Consider the following 22,568-nt stretch of genomic DNA (forward strand, 5'->3'; position numbering starts at 1 on the left):
TTTTACTGACTATGTTTTGAACCATTCCTGTGACACTAGTTATAGATTCCGATGCTTCACTTCAGGTTTACTATATCCCTCTAACCTTCTTATTGACGATGAAACACAGAAATTGCATCGGAATTACATACAAAAGGGACAATGCCGTCTTAAGTACCCGAAGACCGACTCTTCTTACTGTCAATGTTTGAACCATTCCTGTGACACTAGTAATAGATTCCGATGCTTCACTTCAGGTTTACTGTATCCCTCTGACCTTCTTATTGACGGTGAAACACAGAAATTGCATCGGAATTAAATACGAAAGGCACAATGCCGACTTAAGTACAAGTAGACTGACTCTTCTTACTGACTATGTTTGAACCATTCCTGTGACACTAGTTATAGATTCCGATGCTTTACTTCAGGTTTACTGTATACCTTGGACCTTCTTATTGACAATGAAACACAGAAAATGCATCGGAATTAAATACAAAACGCACAATGCCGACATAAGTACAAGAAGGCTGATTCTTCCTACTGTCTATGTTTTGAACCATACCTGTGACACTAGTTGTGGATTCCGGTGCTTCACATCAGGTTTACTGTATCCCTCTGACCTTCTTATTGACGATGAAACACAGAAAGTGCATCGGAATTAAATAGAAAAGGCACAATGCCGACTTAAGTACAAGAAGACTAACTCTTCTTACTAACTCTGTTATGAACCATTCCTGTGACACTAGCAATAGACTCCGATGCGTCACTTCAGGTTTACTGTATCCCTTGGACCTTCTTATAGACGATGAAACACAGAAATTGCATCGGAATTATATACAAAAGGCACAATGCCGACTTAAGTACCTGAAGACTGACTCTTCTTACTGACTATGTCTTGAACCATTCCTGTGACACTAGTTATAGATTCCGATGCTTCACTTCAGGTTTATTGTATCCCTATGACCTTATTGCCGATGAAACACAGAAATTGCATCTGAATTAAATACAAAAGGCACAATGCCGATTTAAGGACAAGAAGATCGACTCTTTTACTGACTATGTTTTGAACCATTCCTGTGACACTAGTTATAGATTCCGATGCTTCACTTCAGGTTTACTATATCCCTCTAACCTTCTTATTGACGATGAAACTCAGAAATTGCATCGGAATTAAATACAAAAGGCACAATGCCGACTTAAGGACAAGAAGACTGACTCTTCTTACTGACTATGTTTTGAACAATTCCTGTGACACTAGTTATAGATTCCGATGCATCACTTCAGGTTTACTGTATCCCTCTGACCTTCTTATTAACGATGAAACTCAGAAATTGCATCGAATTTAAATACATAAGGCACAATGCCGACATAAGTACAAGAAGACTGACTCTTCTTACTGACTATGTTTTGAACCATTCCTGTGACACTAGTTATAGATTCCGATGCTTTACTTCAGGTTTATTGTATCCCACTGACCTTCTTATTGACGATGAAACACAGAAATTGCATCGGAATTAAATAGAAAAGGCACAATGCCGACTTAAGTACAAGAAGACTGACTCTTCTTAGTGATTATAGTTTGAACCATTGCTGCGACACTAATTATAGATTCCGATGCTTCACTTCAGGATTACTGTATACCTTGGACCTTCTTATTGACGATGAAACACAGAAATTGCATCGGAATTAAATACAAAAGGCACAATGCCGACTTCAGTCCAAGAAGACTGACTCTTCCCACTGTCTATGTTTTGAACCATTCCTGTGACACTAGTTTTGGATTCCGATGCTTCACTTCATCTTTACTTTATCCCTCTGACCTTCTTATTGACAATGAAACACAGAAATTGCATCGGAATTTAATACAAAAGGCACAATGCCGACTTAAGTACAAGAAGACTGACTCTTTCTATTGTCTATGTTTTGAACCATTCCTGTGACACTAGTTATAGATTCCGATGCTTCACTTCAGGTTTACTGTATCCCTCTGACTTTATTGCCGATGAAACACAGAAATTGCATCGGAATTAAATACAAAAGGCACAATGCCGACTAAAGGACAAGAAGACTGACTCTTCTTACTGACTATGTTTTGAACCATTCCTGTGATTCTAGTTATAGATTCGGATGCATCACTTCAGGTTTACTGTTTCCCTTGGACCTTCTTATTGACGATGAAACACAGAAATTGCATCGGAATTAAATACAAAAGGCACAATGCCGATTTAAGGATAAGAAGACCGACTCTTTTACTGACTATGTTTTGAACCATTCCTGTGACACTAGTTATAGATTCCGATGCTTCACTTCAGGTTTACTATATCCCTCTAACCTTCTTATTGACGATGAAACTCAGAAATTGCATCGGAATTAAATACAAAAGGCACAATGCCGACATAAGGACAAGAGGACTGACTCTTCTTACTGACTATGTTTTGAACAACTCCTGTGACACTAGTTATAGATTCCGATGCATCACTTCAGGTTTACTGTATCCCTCTGACCTTCTTATTAACGATGAAACTCAGAAATTGCATCGAAATTAAATACATAAGGCACAATGCCGACTTAAGTACAAGAAGACTGACTCTTCTTACTGACTATGTTTTGAACCATTCCTGTGACACTAGTTATAGATTCCGATGCTTTACTTAAGGTTTATTGTATCCCTCTGACCTTCTTATTGACGATGAAACACAGAAATTGCATCGGAATTAAATAGAAAAGGCACAATGCCGACTTAAGTACAAGTAGACTGACTCTTCTTACTGACTATGTTTGAACCATTCCTGTGACACTAGTTATAGATTCCGATGCTTTACTTCAGGTTTACTGTATACCTTGGACCTTCTTATTGACGATGAAACACAGAAAATGCATCGGAATTAAATACAAAACGCACAATGCCGACATAAGTACAAGAAGGCTGATTCTTCCTACTGTCTATGTTTTGAACCATACCTGTGACACTAGTTGTGGATTCCGGTGCTTCACATCAGGTTTACTGTATCCCTCTGACCTTCTTATTGACGATGAAACACAGAAAGTGCATCGGAATTAAATACAAAAGGCACAATGCCGACTTAAGTACAAGAAGACTAACTCTTCTTACTAACTCTGTTATGAACCATTCCTGTGACACTAGCAATAGACTCCGATGCGTCACTTCAGGTTTACTGTATCCCTTGGACCTTTTTATAGACGATGAAACACAGAAATTGCATCGGAATTATATACAAAAGGCACAATGCCGACTTAAGTACCTGAAGACTGACTCTTCTTACTGACTATGTCTTGAACCATTCCTGTGACACTAGTTATAGATTCCGATGCTTCACTTCAGGTTTATTGTATCCCTATGACCTTATTGCCGATGAAACACAGAAATTGCATCTGAATTAAATACAAAAGGCACAATGCCGATTTAAGGACAAGAAGATCGACTCTTTTACTGACTATGTTTTGAACCATTCCTGTGACACTAGTTATAGATTCCGATGCTTCACTTCAGGTTTACTATATCCCTCTAACCTTCTTATTGACGATGAAACTCAGAAATTGCATCGGAATTAAATACAAAAGGCACAATGCCGACTTAAGTACAAGAAGACTGACTCTTCTTAGTGATTATAGTTTGAACCATTGCTGTGACACTAATTATAGATTCCGATGCTTGACTTCAGGATTACTGTATACCTTGGACCTTCTTATTGACGATGAAACACAGAAATTGCATCGGAATTAAATACAAAAGGCACAATGCCGACTTCAATCCAAGAAGACTGACTCTTCCCACTGTCTATGTTTTGAACCATTCCTGTGACACTAGTTTTGGATTCCGATGCTTCACTTCATCTTTACTTTATCCCTCTGACCTTCTTATTGACAATGAAACACAGAAATTGCATCGGAATTAAATACAAAAGGCACAATGCCGACTTAAGTACAAGAAGACTGACTCTTTCTATTGTCTATGTTTTGAACCATTCCTGTGACACTAGTTATAGATTCCGATGCTTCACTTCAGGTTTACTGTATCCCTCTGACTTTATTGCCGATGAAACACAGAAATTGCATCGGAATTAAATACAAAAGGCACAATGCCGACTAAAGGACAAGAAGACTGACTCTTCTTACTGACTATGTTTTGAACCATTCCTGTGATTCTAGTTATAGATTCGGATGCATCACTTCAGGTTTACTGTTTCCCTTGGACCTTCTTATTGACGATGAAACACAGAAATTGCATCGGAATTAAATACAAAAGGCACAATGCCGATTTAAGGACAAGAAGACCGACTCTTTTACTGACTATGTTTTGAACCATTCCTGTGACACTAGTTATAGATTCCGATGCTTCACTTCAGGTTTACTATATCCCTCTAACCTTCTTATTGACGATGAAACTCAGAAATTGCATCGGAATTAAATACAAAAGGCACAATGCCGACTTAAGGACAAGAAGACTGACTCTTCTTACTGACTATGTTTTGAACAATTCCTGTGACACTAGTTATAGATTCCGATGCATCACTTCAGGTTTACTGTATCCCTCTGACCTTCTTATTAACGATGAAACTCAGAAATTGCGTCGAAATTAAATACATAAGGCACAATGCCGACTTAAGTACAAGAAGACTGACTTTTCTTACTGACTATGTTTTGAACCATTCCTGTGACACTAGTTATAGATTCCGATGCTTTACTTCAGGTTTATTGTATCCCTCTGACCTTCTTATTGACGATGAAACACAGAAATTGCGTCGGAATTAAAGAGAAAAGGCACAATGCCGACTTAAGTACAAGAAGACTGACTCTTCTTAGTGATTATAGTTTGAACCATTGCTGTGACACTAATTATAGATTCCGATGCTTCACTTCAGGATTACTGTATACCTTGGACCTTCTTATTGACGATGAAACACAGAAATTGCATCGGAATTAAATACAAAAGGCACAATGCCGACTTCAGTCCAAGAAGACTGACTCTTCCCACTGTCTATGTTTTGAACCATTCCTGTGACACTAGTTTTGGATTCCGATGCTTCACTTCATCTTTACTTTATCCCTCTGACCTTCTTATTGACAATGAAACACAGAAATTGCATCGGAATTAAATACAAAAGGCACAATGCCGACTTAAGTACAAGAAGACTGACTCTTTCTATTGTCTTTGTTTTGAACCATTCCTGTGACACTAGTTATAGATTCCGATGCTTCACTTCAGGTTTACTGTATCCCTCTGACTTTATTGCCGATGAAACACAGAAATTGCATCGGAATTAAATACAAAAGGCACAATGCCGACTAAAGGACAAGAAGACTGACTCTTCTTACTGACTATGTTTTGAACCATTCCTGTGACACTAGTTATAGATTCGGATGCATCACTTCAGGTTTACTGTTTCCCTTGGACCTTCTTATTGACGATGAAACACAGAAATTGCATCGGAATTAAATACAAAAGGCACAATGCCGATTTAAGGACAAGAAGACCGACTCTTTTACTGACTATGTTTTGAACCATTCCTGTGACACTAGTTATAGATTCCGATGCTTCACTTCAGGTTTACTATATCCCTCTAACCTTCTTATTGACGATGAAACACAGAAATTGCATCGGAATTAAATACAAAAGGGACAATGCCGACTTAAGTACCCGAAGACCGACTCTTCTTACTGTCAATGTTTGAACCATTCCTGTGACACTAGTTATAGATTCCGATGCTTCACTTCTGGTTTACTGTATCCCTCTGACCTTCTTATTGACGGTGAAACACAGAAATTGCATCGGAATTAAATACGAAAGGCACAATGCCGACTTAAGTACAAGTAGACTGACTCTTCTTACTGACTATGTTTGAACCATTCCTGTGACACTAGTTATAGATTCCGATGCTTTACTTCAGGTTTACTGTATACCTTGGACCTTCTTATTGACGATGAAACACAGAAAATGCATCGGAATTAAATACAAAACGCACAATGCCGACATAAGTACAAGAAGGCTGATTCTTCCTACTGTCTATGTTTTGAACCATACCTGTGACACTAGTTGTGGATTCCGGTGCTTCACATCAGGTTTACTGTATCCCTCTGACCTTCTTATTGACGATGAAACACAGAAAGTGCATCGGAATTAAATACAAAAGGCACAATGCCGACTTAAGTACAAGAAGACTGACTCTTCTTACTATCTCTGCTTTGAACCATTCCTGTGACACTAGCAATAGATTCCGATGCGTCACTTCAGGTTTACTGTATCCCTTGGACCTTCTTATAGACGATGAAACACAGAAATTGCATCGGAATTATATACAAAAGGCACAATGCCGACTTAAGTACCTGAAGACTGACTCTTCTTACTGACTATGTCTTGAACCATTCCTGTGACACTAGTTATAGATTCCGATGCTTCACTTCAGGTTTATTGTATCCCTCTGACCTTCTTATTGACGATGAAACACAGAAATTGCATCGGAATTAAATACAAAAGCCAAAATGCCGACTTAAGTACCCGAAGACTGACTCTTCTTACTGTCAATGTTTGAACCATTGCTGTGACACTAGTTATAGATTCCGATGCTTCACTTCAGGTTTACTGTATACCTTGGACCTTCTTATTGACGATGAAACACAGAAAATGCATCGGAATTAAATACAAAACGCACAATGCCGACATAAGTACAAGAAGGCTGATTCTTCCTACTGTCTATGTTTTGAACCATACCTGTGACACTAGTTGTGGATTCCGGTGCTTCACATCAGGTTTACTGTATCCCTTGGACCTTCTTATTGACGATGAAACACAGAAATTGCATAGGAATTAAATACAAAAGGCACAATGCCGACTTAGGGACAAGATGACTGTTCTTACTGACTATGTTTTAACCATTCCTGTGACACTAGTTATAGATTCCGATGCTTCACTTCAGGTTTACTGTATCCCTATGACCTTATTGCCGATGAAACACAGAAATTGCATCTGAATTAAATACAAAAGGCACAATGCCGATTTAAGGACAAGAAGACCGACTCTTTTACTGACTATGTTTTGAACCATTCCTGTGACACTAGTTATGGATTCCGATGCTTCACTTCAGGTTTACTATATCCCTCTAACCTTCTTATTGACGATGAAACTCAGAAATTGCATCGGAATTAAATACAAAAGGCACAATGCCGACTTAAGGACAAGAACACTGACTCTTCTTACTGACTATGTTTTGAACAATTCCTGTGACACTAGTTATAGATTCCGATGCATCACTTCAGGTTTACTGTATCCCTCTGACCTTCTTATTAACGATGAAACTCAGAAATTGCATCGAAATTAAATACATAAGGCACAATGCCGACTTAAGTACAAGAAGACTGACTCTTCTTACTGACTATGTTTTGAACCATTCCTGTGACACTAGTTATAGATTCCGATGCTTTACTTCAGGTTTATTGTATCATTCTGACCTTCTTATTGACGATGAAACACAGAAATTGCATCGGAATTAAATAGAAAAGGCACAATGCCGACTTAAGTACAAGAAGACTGACTCTTCTTAGTGATTATAGTTTGAACCATTGCTGTGACACTAATTATAGATTCCGATGCTTCACTTCAGGATTACTGTATACCTTGGACCTTCTTATTGACGATGAAACACAGAAATTACATCGGAATTAAATACAAAAGGCACAATGCCGACTTCAGTCCAAGAAGACTGACTCTTCCCACTGTCTATGTTTTGAACCATTCCTGTGACACTAGTTTTGGATTCCGATGCTTCACTTCATCTTTACTTTATCCCTCTGACCTTCTTATTGACAATGAAACACAGAAATTGCATCGGAATTAAATACTAAAGGCACAATGCCGACTTAAGTACAAGAAGACTGACTCTTTCTATTGTCTATGTTTTGAACCATTCCTGTGACACTAGTTATAGATTCCGATGCTTCACTTCAGGTTTACTGTATCCCTCTGACTTTATTGCCGATGAAACACAGAAATTGCATCGGAATTAAATACAAAAGGCACAATGCCGACTAAAGGACAAGAAGACTGACCCTTCTTACTGACTATGTTTTGAACCATTCCTGTGACTCTAGTTATAGATTCGGATGCATCACTTCAGGTTTACTGTTTCCCTTGGACCTTCTTATTGACGATGAAACACAGAAATTGCATCGGAATTAAATACAAAAGGCACATTGCCGACTTAAGAAGACTGACTCTTCTTACTGTCTATGTTATGAACCATTCCTGTGACACTAGTTATTGATTCCGATGCTTCACTCCAGGTTTACTATATCCCTTGGACCTTCTTATTGACGATGAAACACAGAAATTGCATCGGAATTAAATACAAAAGGCACAATGCCGATTTAAGGACAAGAAGACCGACTCTTTTACTGACTATGTTTTGAACCATTCCTATGACACTAGTTATAGATTCCGATGCTTCACTTCAGGTTTACTATATCCCTCTAACCTTCTTATTGACGATGAAACACAGAAATTGCATCGGAATTAAATACAAAAGGGACAATGCCGACTTAAGTACCCGAAGACCGACTCGTCTTACTGTCAATGTTTGAACCATTCCTGTGACACTAGTAATAGATTCCGATGCTTCACTTCAGGTTTACTGTATCCCTCTGACCTTCTTATTGACGGTGAAACACAGAAATTGCATCGGAATTAAATACGAAAGGCACAATGCCGACTTAAGTACAAGTAGGCTGACTCATCTTACTGACTATGTTTGAACCATTCCTGTGACACTAGTTATAGATTCCGATGCTTTACTTCAGGTTTACTGTATACCTTGGACCTTCTTATTGACGATGAAACACAGAAAATGCATCGGAATTAAATACAAAACGCACAATGCCGACATAAGTACAAGAAGGCTGATTCTTCCTACTGTCTATGTTTTGAACCATACCTGTGACACTAGTTGTGGATTCCGGTGCTTCACATCAGGTTTACTGTATCCCTCTGACCTTCTTATTGACGATGAAACACAGAAAGTGCATCGGAATTAAATACAAAAGGCACAATGCCGACTTAAGTACAAGAAGACTGACTCTTCTTACTATCTCTGTTTTGAACCATTCCTGTGACACTAGCAATAGATTCCGATGCGTCACTTCAGGTTTACTGTATCCCTTGGACCTTCTTATTGACGATGAAACACAGAAATTGCATCGGAATTATATACGAAAGGCACAATGCCGACTTAAGTACCTGAAGACTGACTCTTCTTACTGACTATGTCTTGAACCATTCCTGTGACTCTAGTTATAGATTCCGATGCTTCACTTCAGGTTTATTGTATCCCTCTGACCTTCTTATTGACGATGAAACACAGAAATTGCATCGGAATTGAATACAAAAGCCAAAATGCCGACTTAAGTACCCGAAGACCGACTCTTCTTACTGTCAATGTTTGAACCATTGCTGTGACACTAGTTATAGATTCCGATGCTTCACTTCAGGTTTACTGTATCCCTTGGACCTTCTTTTTGACGATGAAACACAGAAATTGCAAAGGAATTAAACACAAAAGGCACAATGCCGACTTAGGGACAAGAAGACTGTTCTTACTGACTATGTTTTAACCATTCCTGTGACACTAGTTATAGATTCCGATGCTTCACTTCAGGTTTACTGTAACCCTTGGACCTTCTTATTGACGATGAAACACAGATATTGCATCGGAATTAAATACAAAAGGCACAATGCCGACTTAAGTACAAGAAAACTGACTCTTCTTACTGTCTATCTTTGAACCATTCCTGTGACACTAGTTATAGATTCCGATGCTTCACTTCAGGTTTACTGTATCCCACTGTCCTTCGTATTGACGGTGAAACACAGAAATTGCATCGGAATTAAATACGAAAGGCACAATGCCGACTTAAGTGCAAGAAGACTGACTCTTCTTACTGACTATGTTTTGAACCATTCCTGTTACACTAGTTATAGATTCCGATGCTGCACTTGTGTTTACTGTATCCCTGTGACCTTCTTTTCGACGATGAAACACAGAGATTGCATCGGAATTAAATAGAAAAGGCACAATGCCGACTAAAGTACTAGAAGACTGACTCTTCTTACTGTCCATGTTTTGAGCCATTCCTGTGGCACTAGTTTTAGATTCCGATGCTTCACTTCATTAGACATTCTTATTGACGATAAAACACAGAAATGGCATCGGAATTAAATAGAAAAGGCACAATGCCGACTTAAGAAGACTGACTCTTCTTACTGCCTATGTTATGATCCATTCCTGTGACACTAGTTATAGATTCAGATGCTTCACTCCAGGTTTACTATATCCCTTGGACCTTCTTATTGACGATGAAACACAGAATATTGCATCGGAATTAAATACAAAAGGCACAATGCCGACTTAAGGACAAGAAGACTGACTCTTTTACTGACTATGATTTGAACCATTACTGTGACACTAGTTATAGATTCCGATGCTTCACTTCAGGTTTACTGTATCCCTCTGACCTTCTTATTGACGATGAAACTCAGAAATTGCATCGGAATTAAATACAAAAGGCACAATGCCGACTTAAGTACAAGAAGTCTAACTCTTCTTACTGTCTATGTATTGAAACATTCCATTGACACTAGTTATAGATTCCGATGCTTCACTCCAGGTTTACTGTATCCCTTGGGCATTCTTATTGACGATGAAACACAGAAATTGCATCGGAATTAAGTAGAAAAGGCACAATGCCGACTTAAGTACAAGAAGACTGACTCTTCTTACTGACTATGTTTTGAACCATTCCTGTGACACTAGTTATAGATTCCGATGCTTCTCTTCAGGTTTAATGTATCCCTCTGACCTTCTTATTGACGATGAAACTCAGAAATTGCATCGGAATTAAATAGAAAAGGCACAATGCCGACTTAAGTACAAGAAGACTGACTCTTCTTACTGTCTATGAATTGAACCATTCCATTGACACTAGTTATAGATTCCGATGCTTCACTCCAGGTCTACTGTATCCCTTGGACCTCCTTATTGACGATGAAACACAGATAATGCATCGGAATTAAATAGAAAAGGGCACAATGCCGACTTAAGTACAAGAAGACTGACTCTTCTTACTGTCTATGTTTTGAACCATTCCTGTGAGACTAGTTATAGATTCCGATGCTTCACTCCAGGTTTACTGTATCCCTTGGACCTTCTTATTGACGATGAAACACAGAAATTGCATCGGAATTAAATAGAAAAGGCACAATGCCGACTTAAGTACAAGAAGACTGACTCTTCTTACTGACTATGTTTGAACCATTCCTGTGACACAAGTTACAGATTCCGATGCTTCACTTCAGGTTTACTGTATACCTTGGACCTTCTTATTGACGATGAAACACAGAAATTGCATCGGAATTAAATACAAAAGGCACAATGCCGACTTAAGTACAAGAAGACTGACTGTTCCCACTGTCTATGTTTTGAACCATTCCTGTGACACTAGTTTTGGATTCCGACGCTTCACTTCAGGTTTACTGTATCCCTCTGACCTTCTTATTGACGATGAAACACAGAAATTGCATCGGAATTAAATACAAAAGGCATAATGCCGACTTAAGTACAAGAAGATTGACTCTTCCTACTGTCTTTGTTGTGAACCATTCCTGTGACACTAGTTATAGATTCCGATGCTTCACTTCAGGTTTATTGTATCCCTCTGACTTTATTGCCGATGAAACACAGAAATTGCATCGGAAATAAAAACAAAAGGCACAATGCCGACTTAAGGACAAGAAGACTGACTCTTCTTACTGACTATGTTTTGAACCATTCCTGTGACTCTAGTTATTGATTCCGATGCTTCACTTCAGGTTTACTGTATCCCTCTGACCTTCTTATTGGCGATGAAACACAGAAATTGCATCGTAATTAAATACAAAAGCCACAATGCCGACTGAAGTTCAAGAAAACTTACTCTTCTTACTGTCTATGATTTGAACGATTCCTGTGACACTAGTTATAAATTCCGATGCTTCACTTCAGGTTTACTGTTTCCCTTGGACCTTCTTATTGACGATGAAACACAGAAATTGCATCGGAATTAAATACAAAAGGAACAATGCCGACTTAAGTACAAGAAGACTGACTCTTGCTAATGTCTATGTTTTGAACCAATTCTGTGACACTAGTTATAGAGTCCGATGTTTCACTTCAGGTTTACTGTATCCCTTGGAACTTGTTATTGACGATGAAACACAGAAATTGCATCGGAATTAAATACAAAAGGCACAATGCAGACTTAAGTACATGAAGACCGACTCTTCTTACTGACGATGAATTGAACCATTCCTGTGACACTAGTTATAGATTCCGATGCTTCACTTCATTTTTACTGTATCCCTTGGACATTCTTATTGACGATAAAACACAGAAATTGCATCGGAATTAAATACAAAAGGCACAATGCCGACTTAAGAAGACTGACTCTTCTTACTGTCTATGTTATGATCCATTCCTGTGACACTAGTTATAGATTCCGATGCTTCACTCCAGGTTTACTATATCCCTTTGACCTTCTTATTGACGATGAAACACAGAAATTGCATCGGAATTAAATACAAAATGCACAATGCCGACTTAAGGACAAGAAGACTGACTCTTTTACTGACTATGATTTGAACCATTACTGTGACACTAGTTATAGATTCCGATGCTTCACTTCAGGTTTACTGTATCCCTCTGAACTTCTTATTGACGATGAAACTCAGAAATTGCATCGGAATTAAATACAAAAGGCACAATGCCGACTTAAGTACAAGAAGACTGACTCTTCTTACTGTCTATGTATTGAAACATTCCATTGACACTAGTTATAGATTCCGATGCTTCACTCCAGGTTTACTGTATCCCTTGGACCTTCCTATTGACGATGAAACACAGAAATTGCATCGGAATTAAGTAGAAAAGGCACAATGCCGACTTAAGAACAAGAAGACTGACTCTTCTTACTGACTATGTTTTGAACCATTCCTGTGACACTAGTTATAGATTCCGATGCTTCTCTTCAGATTTAATGTATCCCTCTGACCTTCTTATTGACGATGAAACTCAGAAATTGCATCGGAATTAAATAGAAAAGGCACAATGCCGACTTAAGTACAAGAAGACTGACTCTTTTTACTGTCTATGAATTGAACCATTCCATTGACACTAGTTATAGATTGCGATGCTTCACTCCAGGTCTACTGTATCCCTTGGACCTCCTTATTGACGAAGAAACACAGATAATGCATCGGAATTAAATAGAAAAGGTACAATGCCGACTTAAGTACAAGAAGACTGACTCTTCTTACTGACTATGTTTGAACCATTCCTGTGACACTAGTTATAGATTCCGATGCTTCACTTCAGGTTTACTGTATACCTTGGACCTTCTTATTGACGATGAAACACAGAAATTGCATCGGAATTAAATACAAAAGGCACAATGCCGACTTAAGTACAAGAAGACTGACTGTTCCCACTGTCAATGTTTTGAACCATTCCTGTGACACTAGTTTTGGATTCCGACGCTACACTTCAGGTTTACTGTATCCCTCTGACCTTCTTATTGACGATGAAACACAGAAATTGCATCGGAATTAAATACAAAAGGCATAATGCCGACTTAAGTACAAGAAGATTGACTCTTCCTACTGTCTATGTTGTGAACCATTCCTGTGACACTAGTTATAGATTCCGATGCTTCACTTCAGGTTTACTGTATCCCTCTGACTTTATTGCCGATGAAACACAGAAATTGCATCGGAAATAAATACAAAAGGCACAATGCCGACTTAAGGACAAGAAGACTGACTCTTCTTACTGACTATGTTTTGAACCATTCCTGTGACTCTAGTTATAGATTCCGATGCTTCACTTCAGGTTTACTGTATCCCTCTGAGCTTCTTATTGACGATGAAACACAGAAATTGCATCGTAATTAAATACAAAAGCCACAATGCCGACTGAAGTACAAGAAATCTTACTCTTCTTACTGTCTATGATTTGAACGATTCCTGTGACACTAGTTATAGATTCCGATGCTTCACTTCAGGTTTACTGTTTCCCTTGGACCTTCTTATTGACGATGAAACACAGAAATTGCATCGGAATTAAATACAAAAGGAACAATGCCGACTTAAGTACAAGAAGACTGACTCTTGCTACTGTCTATGTTTTGAACCAATTCTGTGACACTAGTTATAGAGTCCGATGTGTCACTTCAGGTTTACTGTATCCCTTGGACCTTCTTATTGACTATGAAACACAGAAATTGCATCGGAATTAAATAGAAAAGGCACAATGCCGACTTAAGTACAAGAAGACACACTCTTCTTACTGACTATGTTTGAACCATTCCTGTGACACTAGTTATAGATTCCGATGCTTCACTTCAGGTTTACTGTATACCTTGGACCTTCTTATTGACGATGAAACACAGAAATTGCATCGGAATTAAATACAAAAGGCACAATGCCGACTTAAGTACAAGAACACTGACTCTTCCTACTGTCTATGTTGTGAACCATTCCTGTGACACTAGTTATAGATTCCGATGCTTCACTTCAAGTTTACTGTATCCCTCTGACTTTATTGCCCATGAAACACAGAAATTGCATCGGAAATAAATACAAAAGGCACAATGCCGACTTAAGGACAAGAAGACTGACTCTTCTTACTGTCTATGTTTTGAACCATTCCTGTGACACTAGTTATAGATTCCGATGCTTCTCTTCAGGTTTAATGTATCCCTGTGACCTGCTTACTGACGATGAAACACAGAGATTGCATCGGAATTAAATAGAAAAGGCACAATGCCGACTTAAGTACAAGAAGACTGACTCTTCTTACTGTCTATGTTTTGAAACATTCCTGTGGCACCAGTTGTAGATTCCGATGCTTCACTTCAGGTTTACTGTATCCCTTGGACCTTCTTATTGACGATGAAACACAGATATTGCATCGGAAATAAATACAAAAGGCACAATGCCGACTTAGGTACAAGAAAACGGACTCTTCTTACTGTCTATGTTTGAATCATTCCTGTGACACTAGTTATAGATTCCGATGCTACACGTCAGGTTTACTGTATCCCACTGTCCTTCGTATTGACGGTGAAACACAGAAATTGCATCGGAATTAAATACGAAAGGCACAATGCCGACTTAAGTGCAAGAAGACTGACTCTTCTTACAGACTATGGTTTGAACCATTCCTGTGACTCTAGTTATAGATTCCGATGCTTCACTCCAAGACCATCTTATTGGACCTTCTTATTGAGGATGAAACACCGAAATTGCATCGGAATTAAATACGAAAGGCACAATGCCGACATAAGTACATGAAGACTGACTCTCCTTGCTGACTATGTTTTGAACCATTCCTGTGGCACTAGTTTTAGATTCCGATGCTTCACTTCTGGTTTACTGTATCCCTTGGACCCTCTTATAGACGATGAAACACAGAAATTGTATCGGAATTATATACAAAAGGCACAATGCAGACTAAAGTACATGAAGACCGACTCTTCTTACTGACGATGATTTGAACCATTCCTGTGACACTAGTTATAGATTCCGATGCTTCTCTTCATTTTTACTGTATCCCTTGGACATTCTTATTGACGATAAAACACAGAAATTGCATCGGAATTAAATACAAAAGGCACAATGCCGACTTAAGAAGACTGACTCTTCCTACTGTTTATGTTATGATCCATTCCTGTGACACTAGTTATAGATTCCGATGCTTCACTGCAGGTTTACTATATCCCTTGGACCTTCTTATTGACGATGAAACACAGAAATTGCATCGGAATTAAATACAAAAGGCACAATGCCGACTTAAGGATAAGAAGACTGACTCTTTTACTGACTATGTTTTGAACCATTACTGTGACACTAGTTATAGATTCCGATGCATCACTTCAAGTTTACTGTATCCCTCTGACCTTCTTATTGACGATGAAACTCAGAAATTGCATCGGAATTAAATGCAAAAGGCACAATGCCGACTTAAGTACAAGAAGACTGACTCTCGTTACTGTCTATGTATTGAAACATTCCATTGACACTAGTTATAGATTCCGATGCTTCACTCCAGGTTTACTGTATCCCTTGGACCATCTTATTGACGATGAAACACAGATATTGCATCGGAATTAAGTAGAAAAGGCACAATGCCGACTTAAGAACAAGAAGACTGACTCTTCTTACTGACTATGTTTTGAACCATTCCTGTGACACTAGTTATAGATTCCGATGCCTCTCTTCAGGTTTAATGTATCCCTCTGACCTTCTTATTGACGATGAAACTCAGAAATTGCATCGGAATTAAATAGAAAAGGCAGAATGCCGACTTAAGTACAAGAAGACTGACTCTTCTTACTGTCTAACAATTGATCCATTCCATTGACACTAGTTATAGATTCCGATGCTTCACTCCAGGTCTAGTGTATCCCTTGGACCTCCTTATTGACGATGAAACACAGATAATGCATCGGAATTAAATAGAAAAGGCACAATGCCGACTTAAGTACAAGAAGAATGACTCTTCTTACTGTCTATGTTTTGAACCATTCCTGTGACACTAGTTATAGATTCCGATGCTACACTCCAGGTTTACTGTATCCCTTGGACCTTCTTATTGACGATGAAACACAGAAATTGCATCGGGATTAAATAGAAAAGGCACAATGCCGACTTAAGTACAAGAAGACTGACTCTTCTTACTGACTATGTTTGAACCATTCCTGTGACACTAGTTATCGATTCCGATGCTTCACGTCAGGTTTTCTGTATACCTTGGACCTTCTTATTGACGATGAAACTCAGAAATTGCATCGGAATTAAATACAAAAGGCACAATACCGACTTAAGTACAAGAAGACTGACTCTTCTTACTGTCTATGTATTGAAACATTCCATTGACATTAGTTATAGATTCCGATGCTTCACTCCAGGTTTACTGTATCCCTTGGACCTTCTTATTGACCATGAAACACAGAAATTGGATCGGAATTAAGTAGAAATGGCACAATACCGACTTAAGAACTAGAAGACTGACTCTTCTTACTGACTATGTTTTGAACCATTCCTGTGACACTAGTTATAGATTCCGATGCTTCTCTTCAGGTTTAATGTATCCCTCTGACCTTCTTATTGACGATGAAACTCAGAAATTGCATCGGAATTAAATACAAAAGGCACAATGCCGACTTAAGTACAAGAAGACTGACTCTTCTTACTGTCTATGAATTGAACCATTCCATTGACACTAGTTATAGATTCCGATGCTTCACTCCAGGTCAACTGTATCCCTTGGACCTTCTTATTGACGATGAAACACAGAAAATGCATCGGAATTAAATAGAAAAGGCACAATGCCGACTTAAGTACAAGAAGACTGACTCTTCTTACTCCCTATGTTTTGAACCATTCCTGTGACACTAGTTGTAGATTCAGATGCTTCACTCCAGGTTTACTGTATCCCTTGGACCTTCTTATTGACTATGAAACACAGATATTGCATCGGAATTAAATAGAAAAGGCACAATGCCGACTTAAGTACAAGTAGACTCACTCTTCTTACTGACTATGTTTGAACCATTCCTGTGACACTAGTTATAGATTCCGATGCTTCACTTCAGGTTTACTGTATACCTTGGACTTTCTTATTGACGATGAAATACAGAAATTGCATCGGAATTAAATACAAAAGGCACAATGCCGACTTAAGTACAAGAAGACTGACTCTTCCCACTGTCTATGTTTTGAACCATTCCTGTGACACTAGTTTTGGATTCCGATGCTTCACTTCAGGTTTACTGTATCCCTCTGACCTTCTTATTGACGATGAAACACAGAAATTGCATCGGAATTAAATACAAAAGGCACAATGCCGACTTAAGTACAAGAAGATTGACTCTTCCTACTGTCTATGTTGTGAACCATTCCTGTGACACTAGTTATAGATTCCGATGCTTCACTTCAAGTTTACTGTATCCCTCTGACTTTATTGCCCATGAAACACAGAAATTGCATCGGAAATAGATACAAAAGGCACAATGCCGACTTAAGTACAAGAAGACTGACTCTTCTTACTGTCTATGTTTTGAACCATTCCTGTGACACTAGTTATAGATTCCGATGCTTCTCTTCAGGTTTAATGTATCCCTGTGACCTGCTTACTGACGATGAAACACAGAGATTGCATCGGAATTAAATAGAAAAGGCACAATGCCGACTTAAGTACAAGAAGACTGACTCTTCTTACTGTCTATGTTTTGAAACATTCCTGAGGCACCAGTTGTAGATTCCGATGCTTCACTTCAGGTTTACTGTATCCCTTGGACCTTCTTATTGACCATGAAACACAGAAATTGGAACGGAATTAAGTAGAAATGGCACAATACCGACTTAAGAACTAGAAGACTGACTCTTCTTACTGACTATGTTTTGAACCATTCCTGTGAAACTAGTTATAGATTCCGATGCTTCTCTTCAGGTTTAATGTATCCCTCTGACCTTCTTATTGACGATGAAACTCAGAAATTGCATCGGAATTAAATACAAAAGGCACAATGCCGACTTAAGTACAAGAAGACTGACTCTTCTTACTGTCTATGAATTGAACCATTCCATTGACACTAGTTATAGATTCCGATGCTTCACTCCAGGTCAACTGTATCCCTTGGACCTTCTTATTGACTATGAAACACAGAAATTGCATCGGAAATAAATACAAAAGGCACAATGCCGACTTAAGGACAAGAAGACTGACTCTTCTTACTGTCTATGTTTTGAACCATTCCTGTGACACTAGTTATAGATTCCGATGCTTCTCTTCAGGTTTAATGTATCCCTGTGACCTGCTTACTGACGATGAAACACAGAGATTGCATCGGAATTAAATAGAAAAGGCACAATGCCGACTTAAGTACAAGAAGACTGACTCTTCTTACTGTCTATGTTTTGAAACATTCCTGTGGCACCAGTTGTAGATTCCGATGCTTCACTTCAGGTTTACTGTATCCCTTGGACCTTCTTATTGACGATGAAACACAGATATTGCATCGGAAATAAATACAAAAGGCACAATGCCGACTTAGGTACAAGAAAACGGACTCTTCTTACTGTCTATGTTTGAATCATTCCTGTGACACTAGTTATAGATTCCGATGCTTCACGTCAGGTTTACTGTATCCCACTGTCCTTCGTATTGACGGTGAAACACAGAAATTGCATCGGAATTAAATACGAAAGGCACAATGCCCACTTAAGTGCAAGAAGACTGACTCTTCTTACAGACTATGGTTTGAACCATTCCTGTGACACTAGTTATAGATTCCGATGCTTCACTCCAAGACCATCTTATTGGACATTCTTATTGACGATGAAACACCGAAATTGCATCGGAATTAAATACGAAAGGCACAATGGCGACTTAAGTACATGAAGACTGACTCTCCTTGCTGACTCTGTTTTGAACCATTCCTGTGGCACTAGTTTTAGATTCCGATGCTTCACTTCAGGTTTACTGTATCCCTTGGACCTTCTTATAGACGATGAAACACAGAAATTGTATCGGAATTATATACAAAAGGCACAATGCAGACTAAAGTACATGAAGACCGACTCTTCTTACTGACGATGATTTGAACCATTCCTGTGACACTAGTTATAAATTCCGATGCTTCACTTCATTTTTACTGTATCCCTTGGACATTCTTATTGACGATAAAACACAGAAATTGCATCGGAATTAAATACAAAAGGCACAATGCCGACTTAAGAAGACTGACTCTTCCTACTGTTTATGTTATGATCCATTCCTGTGACACTAGTTATAGATTCCGATGCTTCACTCCAGGTTTACTATATCCCTTGGACCTTCTTATTGACGATGAAACACAGAAATTGCATCGGAATTAAATACAAAAGGCACAATGCCGACTTAAGGATAAGAAGACTGACTCTTTTACTGACTATGTTTTGAACCATTACTGTGACACTAGTTATAGATTCCGATGCATCACTTCAGGTTTACTGTATCCCTCTGACCTTCTTATTGACGATGAAACTCAGAAATTGCATCGGAATTAAATGCAAAAGGCACAATGCCGACTTAAGTACAAGAAGATTGACTCTTCCTACTGTCTATGTTGTGAACCATTCCTGTGACACTAGTTATAGATTCCGATGCTTCACTTCAAGTTTACTGTATCCCTCTGACTTTATTGCCCATGAAACACAGAAATTGCATCGGAAATAGATACAAAAGGCACAATGCCGACTTAAGTACAAGAAGACTGACTCTTCTTACTGTCTATGTTTTGAACCATTCCTGTGACACTAGTTATAGATTCCGATGCTTCTCTTCAGGTTTAATGTATCCCTGTGACCTGCTTACTGACGATGAAACACAGAGATTGCATCGGAATTAAATAGAAAAGGCACAATGCCGACTTAAGTACAAGAAGACTGACTCTTCTTACTGTCTATGTTTTGAAACATTCCTGAGGCACCAGTTGTAGATTCCGATGCTTCACTTCAGGTTTACTGTATCCCTTGGACCTTCTTATTGACCATGAAACACAGAAATTGGAACGGAATTAAGTAGAAATGGCACAATACCGACTTAAGAACTAGAAGACTGACTCTTCTTACTGACTATGTTTTGAACCATTCCTGTGAAACTAGTTATAGATTCCGATGCTTCTCTTCAGGTTTAATGTATCCCTCTGACCTTCTTATTGACGATGAAACTCAGAAATTGCATCGGAATTAAATACAAAAGGCACAATGCCGACTTAAGTACAAGAAGACTGACTCTTCTTACTGTCTATGAATTGAACCATTCCATTGACACTAGTTATAGATTCCGATGCTTCACTCCAGGTCAACTGTATCCCTTGGACCTTCTTATTGACTATGAAACACAGAAATTGCATCGGAAATAAATACAAAAGGCACAATGCCGACTTAAGGACAAGAAGACTGACTCTTCTTACTGTCTATGTTTTGAACCATTCCTGTGACACTAGTTATAGATTCCGATGCTTCTCTTCAGGTTTAATGTATCCCTGTGACCTGCTTACTGACGATGAAACACAGAGATTGCATCGGAATTAAATAGAAAAGGCACAATGCCGACTTAAGTACAAGAAGACTGACTCTTCTTACTGTCTATGTTTTGAAACATTCCTGTGGCACCAGTTGTAGATTCCGATGCTTCACTTCAGGTTTACTGTATCCCTTGGACCTTCTTATTGACGATGAAACACAGATATTGCATCGGAAATAAATACAAAAGGCACAATGCCGACTTAGGTACAAGAAAACGGACTCTTCTTACTGTCTATGTTTGAATCATTCCTGTGACACTAGTTATAGATTCCGATGCTTCACGTCAGGTTTACTGTATCCCACTGTCCTTCGTATTGACGGTGAAACACAGAAATTGCATCGGAATTAAATACGAAAGGCACAATGCCCACTTAAGTGCAAGAAGACTGACTCTTCTTACAGACTATGGTTTGAACCATTCCTGTGACACTAGTTATAGATTCCGATGCTTCACTCCAAGACCATCTTATTGGACATTCTTATTGACGATGAAACACCGAAATTGCATCGGAATTAAATACGAAAGGCACAATGGCGACTTAAGTACATGAAGACTGACTCTCCTTGCTGACTCTGTTTTGAACCATTCCTGTGGCACTAGTTTTAGATTCCGATGCTTCACTTCAGGTTTACTGTATCCCTTGGACCTTCTTATAGACGATGAAACACAGAAATTGTATCGGAATTATATACAAAAGGCACAATGCAGACTAAAGTACATGAAGACCGACTCTTCTTACTGACGATGATTTGAACCATTCCTGTGACACTAGTTATAAATTCCGATGCTTCACTTCATTTTTACTGTATCCCTTGGACATTCTTATTGACGATAAAACACAGAAATTGCATCGGAATTAAATACAAAAGGCACAATGCCGACTTAAGAAGACTGACTCTTCCTACTGTTTATGTTATGATCCATTCCTGTGACACTAGTTATAGATTCCGATGCTTCACTCCAGGTTTACTATATCCCTTGGACCTTCTTATTGACGATGAAACACAGAAATTGCATCGGAATTAAATACAAAAGGCACAATGCCGACTTAAGGATAAGAAGACTGACTCTTTTACTGACTATGTTTTGAACCATTACTGTGACACTAGTTATAGATTCCGATGCATCACTTCAGGTTTACTGTATCCCTCTGACCTTCTTATTGACGATGAAACTCAGAAATTGCATCGGAATTAAATGCAAAAGGCACAATGCCGACTTAAGTACAAGAAGACTGACTCTCGTTACTGTCTATGTATTGAAACATTCCATTGACACTAGTTATAGATTCCGATGCTTCACTCCAGGTTTACTGTATCCCTTGGACCATCTTATTGACGATGAAACACAGATATTGCATCGGAATTAAGTAGAAAAGGCACAATGCCGACTTAAGAACAAGAAGACTGACTCTTC

The sequence above is a fragment of the Schistocerca serialis genome, unplaced genomic scaffold (assembly GCF_023864345.2).
Source record: "Schistocerca serialis cubense isolate TAMUIC-IGC-003099 unplaced genomic scaffold, iqSchSeri2.2 HiC_scaffold_1370, whole genome shotgun sequence".
Classification (NCBI taxonomy): domain Eukaryota; kingdom Metazoa; phylum Arthropoda; class Insecta; order Orthoptera; family Acrididae; genus Schistocerca; species Schistocerca serialis.